This window comes from Triticum dicoccoides, chromosome 1B (assembly GCF_002162155.2).
Source record: "Triticum dicoccoides isolate Atlit2015 ecotype Zavitan chromosome 1B, WEW_v2.0, whole genome shotgun sequence".
NCBI lineage: Eukaryota > Viridiplantae > Streptophyta > Magnoliopsida > Poales > Poaceae > Triticum > Triticum dicoccoides.
The window spans coordinates 532,190,524-532,199,847 of NC_041381.1; positions in this window are offsets into that span (position 1 = coordinate 532,190,524).

The window sequence follows — 9,324 nt, forward strand, 5'->3', positions numbered from 1 at the left end:
CGTAGAAAAATTTTAATTTTTTGCAACGTTCCCCAACAGACCCACCTTTTGGTGGCGGTTGACAAGTTTACTAAATGGGTTGAAGCGGAGCCAGTAAGCAAGTGTGACGCATCCACGGAGGTTCAATTCATCAAAAAGGTGATCTTCCATTTCGGTTTTCCACACATCATTATCACAGATAATGGCACGAATCTCTCCAAAGGCGAGATGGAGGACTTTTGTCAACGAGAGCACATCCGACTTGATGTATCATCTGTGGCTCATCCCCAATCTAATGGTCAAGGTGAGAGAGCCAATCAGGAAATCTTGAAGGGTATCAAGCCCCGGCTTATGGTTCCTTTGAAGAGGACGTCGGGTTGTTGGGTGGAGAGCTACCCTCTGTGTTATGGAGCATAAACACCACCCCAAACCGATCTACAGGTTATACACCTTTCTTCATGGTTTACGGGGCAGAGGCGGTACTCCCAAGTGATATTCGTCATGACTCGCCCCGGGTTGCCAGTTATGTTGAAGTGGACAATGAGCAAGCACGTCAAGAAGCACTGGACCTGTTAGATGAAAAACGGGACATGGCATTGGCTCGTTCGGTGGTTTATCAGCAAGACCTGTGGCGTTATCACAGCCGCCGAGTTAGAACAAGAACCTTTCAAGAAGGCGACTTAGTGCTCCGGCTCATCCAGGATCATAGCGATATGCACAAGTTATCCCCACCTTGGGAAGGGCCCTTTGTGGTCAGCAAGAATCTGCACAACGGATCATACTACCTCATCGATGTTCGCGAGCACAAAGACTCAAGCAAATCAGAGGAGGAGACCCGTCGGCCGTGGAATATCGCTCTTCTACGGCCTTACTACACCTGAGCCATAGGCTCTCATTATGTACATATTTTGACAATGTATATATTATGATCAATATAATAAACCGGCATCCCTGCTTCAAGCAGGGCCTCTGCCATTTCTTCCAATATTTCTTGATTACAAGGGGGCTTCTGCTTACAAAGTGATGTCCTGTTTGTCCATTAAGCCGGCTATCATGCCACAATAAAGCTTGGGAGCTTCACACCCAAGGGGCCAAAGAGAGTATTGTTGCTAAAAGCACAACTCAAATATAGGCACCCATTGAGCACAGCTCACAAAGTTACTTGGGGGCTCTTTGTGCAAAGCAACAAAGAGTTTGAAAGGACCCTTGTAATTGGGTATCGACCCATGGCTTGGAAGCCTGGTGTATTCACCTAAAACCCTGGGTTAACTTGCCTTCATCAAGTAAGCCACTCCTATCCAGGTAATCCTGGCATGACCCGCCGAACGTTTGACAAGTCAATCTTATATAGACCCTGAACTTGTCAATGTTAAAACGATGGTTGGTTAGTTGGAGGTCCATCTTAAAAGGCTTTGTCAAATGGTTTAACTCAGCGGCCTGGCAGCCCACGAAAAGCATCGAATTTGGGCCTGGCAGCCCTCGAAAAGCCTCGACTACAAGTTTTATTTGCTTTTCCTTTTTGCAAGTTTTATCTCTTTTTGATCAAGTTCTAAGTTAAACCGGTGTTTACTAACCTGGCCAGACTATATGTCATTACATCAACCCGGTGTTTCTTAACCCGGTGTGGCTTCAAGTTATCAGCTGTTAGCACATAATCAATTATGAGCCGACATATCTTAATCCGGTCTGGCATTGACTATAAGTCGCCAGGATGATCATTCGGTGTTTATCATAACCCGGCATGGCTTATTACGCACCAACACAATGCGGTGGGCGTTTTCAAACACTCAAGGTTTGGGTTATCACCCTTACTACATAAGCTTGGTAAGCCAACAAAAGGTGATTTAATATCACATGTATGATATATTTCATATTTCATTACTTTATAACCGTGGTTATGAGAATTCTGGTTCTGTATTGGGTATCATAACCCGTTCAGTGGTAAACCGCCAAGACTTGTTTAAGTTTTTCAAATGCAGAAGGTAGGATTTTATAAGAAAATACCAAGGCAAATAAAGCTAGCATTGCAACAATCATGCCGGATTACAATATCCGGTAGCAATGCACGATGGCAGAAGATCAAAGTATTTCAACTAGCCTATTACAAGGCGCTTTGATGCCCAAAAGAATAATTGTTTGTTGACCACAATGCTATATGTGAAAATCAAACCGGCTGGCGGATTATGATTCACCACCAGGCTGACGTGAAGTTGAAGGATCATCTCACGTCGGTTCAACCTCCTCCTCCTCACCCAGTGGCTGGAAGTCAAGGGTGGTCCAATCAATCCTGGTTAAGGCTTGAAAGACAGCTTCGTTGCTTATAAGGATGGACGGTTCAATGTCGGGGGCATAGGTGTGCTTACGGATTGGAGGGATTAGATTCTGAGCTTCTTTCATAGTTGTGTCAACCCGTTTGTTATCTGCGTCATAGCTGGATCGATAGACAGACAAGTCAACCTCCTCGGCCAATTGGCTTGCTAGCGGGCGCATCTCTGTTGTCAAGACTTTGAGGGCTTCATTATCAAAGTCTGATCCGTCTTCTTGTTGACCAGGATAGCCCTTTGCAATATCTACCGGATCAAGATCAGCAATCCATGCTTTGGCCCGAGTTAGTGTTGTTAAAGCGTCAGCCCTTGCAACAGATCTCTTTACCTCTTCCATCTGGGTTGGTGTCATAGATAGTTTGGTCAACATATCTTTGATCAAAGTTGGTGTCGGTTTGTTGAAGGAGGCCGCACAGATGACTCGTTGAGCACCAGTATACAATTGTTCTGTCAACGTGTAGGCTGCTTTCAACTTCATCCGCATATCCGAGCCCAGATGAGCAACACGACTACCTGCAAACGGTTTAAGAATTTGCCGTTAAACCGGCAACTTTCACAATGTTTAAGGAAGGTTCTTACAAAGATTACTTACCAAATATTGCTGAAGTCATAGCATTGACTTGATGCTTTAGCCCAGTTAGCTCCTCTGCCACTGGTTTAAGAGCTGCTTCGGCGTCTTCAGCCCGCTTTAATAAAGCAGCCTTCTCTATTTACCAATCCGCCCGCTCACTTTTGAAACCATCCTTTAGTTGCTCCATGGCGGTCAAAGCGCCCTTCAGTTCATCCTTGGCCTTGGAGGTTTCTGCTTGCTGAGACTTGATGTTTTCCTGAAGATCGGCAATCTAAGAATCTTTGTTGCCTAAGTCAGCCTGCAAGAGACAAATGATGAAGATGTTAAGATTTTTTCTCAAAAGTCCCAAGCACATAACAAGTTACACACTTGGCACTTGGGGGATAATGCGGATTGCTTTTTATTTTGACTATCATTCAAAGTCCCAAGGCTCAATACAAGTATTAATCTTGGCACTTGGGGGCTAATGCATAATTGATCAGAAAAATCAAAGGTGAAGGAATTCAACAAGGACAAGTTTGGAACAGAATGTCCCGGTTCATCTTACAAAGGTAAACTGACGCTTGGGGGATACACAGTTAAAAGTCTTTTTATTTAAAGTCCCGGTTCATCTTGAAGAGATAAACCGGCCCTTGGGGGCTACAATGGAGTTGATATACAGTGCAAAGAAAATTTATGAAGTGTTTGGAAGTTACCTCATAACGCTCCATCATCAAGTTGACCAAACCGGCCTCATAGTCACGTCTTGTGTATAGGCGGTTTAGGTATCCAGAGTGAAGTTCTTGAGCGGGGAGAGGAGCATAACTTGATAGATCAGTCTTCCATTTGCCCCCCTCTTCAGCAGCAGATTCCACCTTGGCACTGGGCTTTGACAATGCGATAGGATTACCAGGAGAAGTATGGCCAACTCCAGTAATCACAACATCATCAGTTGTTGTATTTGGGCTCGCCGGTTTATCTGAGGCCTTGGCCGGGCTCATCGGCTCAGCAGTTGGACTTGGAGGATTGGCTTGCGGGCTTGGCGGAGTGACATGAGGGCTTGCCGGGTTAACTTCCGGCGGATCAGCATCAGTGGCCTAACCTTGTGGCACAGGATCATCCATGGCAATATCAACATTTCCGCCAGCACCTTCTGAGGTCTTATCGGGTTCAATCTCATCAGTGGGAGCATTTGTTTTCGCCTTCTTGCTAAATCGGGCTTTGGCGCTGCAAAATGGCACACAGAAGTTAATATGGTAAACCGGTGCAAGAAAGCAAAGCTAAGATTATTGTACTTACCCAGGGACGGTCTTGAGGGGAGGCATCTGTGTAGTTGACGAATCGCCAGAGGATGAATTGGAAGTTACCTGATAATTTGAGTCAGACGAATTAAGAGGATATCGGAAGTAACCCGCCAAGGGATATGACTTGTAAGAATTGCAAGAAACCTCTGCACGGCGCTTCCGGATTGGGGTATCTGGTAAACCAGAAGAAGTGACTTGCTGGCCACTATGTCGGCTTGTGAGACGAGCTTCAGGATGTTGTGGATCCAAATGAGTGACAGGATGTGAACGCTTCACTTTTTGGACTGCACGACGGATTTTTCTTACTAGCACAAGATCGGAATTGGAGGAAAGGGAGATTACCTCTACATGGTCAGCATGGCTAGCTTCCGCATCATCCTGGTAATGGTCGTTGTCAATAAGATGTATGAAAAATGAACCAAGGGAGTCAAGTTCTACCTCTTGTTCCGAATCATCAACATCTTCGGGCGGATCAGAGGACTCGGCGGTTTTCTTCTTGGCTGGCCTCTTTGTGGCCTTGCTCTTGGCACGAGGAGCCCTCGCCAGTTTTTCTTGAGCTTTTGCCGTTTTATCTTGAGTTTTCCTCTTCTATAAAGGATCTTTGGCCTGTAAGAATAAATAAAGGGCTATCAGAAAAATGTTAAAGAGGAAATGGATTAAAAATCAGAAAGAAAAAACACTTACCGCTGGCGGTTTGTTGGAGGCATAAAAGGGACTCAGCCCAGTCTTGATGCACTCAGTGATCGGTTCATCTAGCATCTTCTTCACAGACTCAGTGACTTCATCATCAGTCATCTGTATTTCATGGTGCCGTTGAGGGTCCTTGACGTCCCCGGTATACTCATGCATCAACCTGGTGCGGCGGCTTAAGGGCAGGATACCCCACGAAACCCAGCAACGAACAAGGTCGATGCCGGTTAAGCCGTTTGCTAAGAGAGCCCGGAGCTTAGCAAGTTGTGGTGCATACGTTTGTCGTTCTTTGGCGGTGAGCCGCTGAGGCAGTGGATGGCCATTGCTGAGATGGTGAGCACGGTAACCCGGCAGAGGGTTTTCATCAGCAGGAGCGGTGTTCTAACAGTAGAACCATGTTTGATTCCAATCTTTGGGGTGGCTGTGATGTTTGGCGTGAGGAAAATCGACTTCTTTCCTTTTCTGAATCGACACTCCGCCAAGTTCAGTATTGGGGCCGTCAGAGAATTCAGTCCGGCGTTTAAGTGGAAGAAGTCCCTGAAGAGCTCAACAGTCGGTTCTTCTTGAAGATAAACTTCACAAAACACTTGGAAATTGCAGATGTTGGACACAGAGTTCAGTCCAATGTCTTGAGGATGGAGTTGGAAGTTGGCAAGTACATCTCGGAAAAACTTTGATCCGGGAGGGCTAAATCCCCGGTCTAGATGTTGCATAAATACAACCACTTCTCCATCTTGAGGTTCAGGAGGTCACTCAGGGCCAGGGACTCGCCAATGAATGACCTCCTTCTTGGACAAAGCGCTAGTTAGAACATATCCATTGAGTTGTGTTTTTGTGATCCAGGAAGGAACCCAGTTGCAAGGGGAGAATTGCTTGGCCATTTTGGAGGACAAACTGTAAAGGAAGTGCAAAAGCCGGTTCACGGTTTAAGATTGATGTGCACAAACCGGTGTTAAACCAGGGGATTTAATTGGAGCATATATGCACGATAAACCGGATATTGATGCTCAAGTTAAGATGGCAGTTTACATGAGGGCTAATGGTACCTGGCGGATTATCATTTTCTAAAGGTTAAACTGCCTACAAGTGGAAGAAGCATATCTGAAATTTACTAAGTGCTGAAGAAACAGATTTCGCAAGATGGTATTATAATTTTGGATCTACCGCGGCCTAGTAAAGAAAATTTTCTGAGCCCTAAAAATGGCAATGGTAGAACATCAACAGCCCGGATGGGATCTACCCAGGAACAACGAGATGTTATGGCGGGGCAGGTTAAAACTACGGCTTCGGCCACGAGAAGAAGCTATCAGGCATAGCTAGATTCAATGAGATACTAAGGGAAAGCGGGTGAGCACCGATGAACGCTGATGAACACCGAAGAACCTTGGAACCCTAATGCAGATTTGATAGTTGAGAAAGGGAGTACTTACCAGGGCCGCGTAGTGGCAGAGGAGTGTCGCAAGGTCTCTGGTACGAACAGGTTGATGCAGCGGCCTGGTCGGTGCAGATTCAAGGATCGACGGCGGCGGTGATGCTTGAGATCTTCGGGGTTGTGAGGAGGAAGAAGATGTGAAGAGGCAAGGGGGGAAATGGAAAGGACCCCCGGTCTTATTTATAAAGGCAAAGGGATAAGTGACAAGCACGAAAATCGAGGAGCCTAAAAAGGAGATATAGGGCACAGCTGTCGCCTCGACTTTTGGAGGTCAATTAATAAAAGAGGAATACATATGACATTTTTATACAGAGATGACATCATCACGATTTACTGCAATTTCAGAAGATGACGTCATGGCGGTTTACCAAAGTTTACAGGGAGAGGATATCATGGCGGTTTACAAGGATCATAAGAAGATGTTCAGGGAATTTTTCTAAGTATTGAAGATTGACATGAACAGGTTCAAATCAATCTGGGGCCTAATGTTGAGGATATAACTACTTAGTGTAAACCACCCAGGAGGGGCCGGTTCACGCTCATCCATATTGAAGCCCATGAAGACAAAGAAGATGGCGCTCTGCTATTAAAGCCTAGAGGCCCAAAGCCCAAAGGCGGATTAGGGCCCATAGTTGTAAACCACCGTAGTTGTATAACTTGTATTATAAATTAGGGAAAGGAAGAGACCGAGCCGGATACTTGTATAAGCCGGCCTCGGGACTCTGTAAACCGGCCGGGCGTCAACCTGTGTATATAAAGGGACGACCCGACGGCAGTTCAGGGACAAGAAACAACAACTCGAGACTCAGGGAAAGCGTATTTGCTCCCTGGTCATCGAAACCCCAGTAATTCCATCATAACTAGACGTAGGCTTTTACCTTCATCGTAAGGGGCCGAACTAGTATAAAACTCTCGTGTCCCTTGTCCGGTTTAACCCCTTTAAGCTAATCTCGTTGCGATGGCTCCATGACTAAGTCCTTCTACTAGGACATCTGACGTGTTAATTCCATGACATGCTTGATCTCTGCATATAGCTCCCACCTCTTCGTACCTTCCTCCTCTTCCGACTGCGGCGTCCACATTTATTTTTGCTGCATCCGCAGGAGGGGGTATCCAGTGTGTCGTCCGAGGGACAGACTGTGGAACTGAAACTGATGGTTGTTTAATGGCCTCCAAATCTCTCAGATATGACTGCACAAAGGAGTGTGTTGACAATGGACTTTGGTATATCTGCTCATGTACCGCCTTACGTCGTGCTCCCCATATATCCCACAGTGTGACCACAAATTTCATAAACTTTGCTTGAGGCAGCACTTCTTGCATGGCCAATAACCAATCTTTTGCGTTATCACCACCGCTTGCACTAAGGCCATCGAGAATATCTTCTGAAGATAGAGCCCACGTACTCCTTGAGACCGTGCAGTTCAGTAGTGCATGGCGGTAGGTATCCTCTGCTCCACATAGGACGCATGAGCTACTGGTATACATGTTGCGGTGATTCAAAAGTGCTGCCGTAGGTATTGTATGTTGTGCCAATCTCCAAAGAAAATTTTCTAGTTTTGAAGGAACCTGAATACCCCAAAGTTGCAACCAGAATTTGTTGTCTGTTTCATTATGCGAGGACCCTCCTTGCCCAAACAGCCAGGCCTCGCGACTGAGCTTAGTTCGTTGGATCATTCTATATGCCGGCCTGACAGTGAACCGGCCGATCCTTTCCTCACACCAAGCCCAAAAATCATCAGTCTGGCACGTACATAAGGGTATCTGCATAAAGCCTCTGCATCAATTTGAATGAAAGTTGCCCGAACTAGATGCTCATTCCATGAAGATGTGGCTGGAATGATCAACTCGGAGACCTTAACTGGCGGATGTTGGAGCAGAGATGTAAGAGGCCGCTTCAAGTTTGTCCTCGGGATCCAGTTAGTGCTCCAAATGTCCGTCGATTCCCCATTACCAATCCTACGGATGAGGCCCTGTACCATTATGCCCCGGCCGTCTATGATCGCTCTCCATATCTGTGAAGGGTGAGTGCCCAAAGTTGCCTCAAAGAGGGTAGTGTCCGGATAGTAAATTGCTTTAATAATTTGTGCACTAAGAGAAGAGGGCTGATGTATCAATCGCCATGCTTGTCTGGCTAGGAGGGCGAGGTCGAAGATCTCCAGGTCATGAAAACCAAGTCCCCCCATATGCTTCGGTCTAGTCATGACGTCCCAGGCCACCCAATAGGGCTTCCACTTCCACTGTTTGCTGCCTCACCAGAACTGTCTTATTAATGATGAAACACTCTCGCATAGACCTCGGGGCAGCCAGAAGCAAGACATGGAGTACACGGGGATAGCATGTGCTATTGACTTGATTAGTATTTATTTTCTAGCATACGAGAGCAGCTTGTCCATCCACCCCTTCACCTTCTCCCAAACACGGTCTCTAAGGTATGTGAATGTGCCATTCTTCGAGTGTCCAACGTTAGTGGGCATTCCCAAATACCTGTCACTCAAGGACTCCTTGTGAATGTTTAAAACATTTTTAATACTGTCTCTTACCATCTGAGGGCAGCCACGACTGAAGGAGATTGAAGACTTCTCATGATTAATTTGTTGTCCCGACGCCATACAATAATCATACAGTAGGTTTGACACTACATCAGCCCCATTAGTACTTGACTTAAATAACAATAGGCTATCATCGGCAAAAAGGAGGTGATTGACGACAGGAGCTATAGCAGCCACCTTGATTCCCTCAAGCTGGGATGACGAAGAACTAGATTTTAGGAGGCACGAGAGGCCCTCTGCTGCGATCAAGAAAAGGTATGGGGAGATCGGATCTCCCTGCCGAATGCCCCTTCCAGGGCTAAACTGATCAAGTCTCTCACCATTGAAGAGGACTAGAACGAAATGGTACGAACCATACTCATCACAATGTTTACCCAAGTTGGAGCAAAACCAAGTTTCAACATCATGGCTTGCAAATAGTCCCACTCCAATCGGTCATAAGCCTTCATCATATCAAGCTTCAATGCACAGTAGTTGTTTACCTTGGATTTGC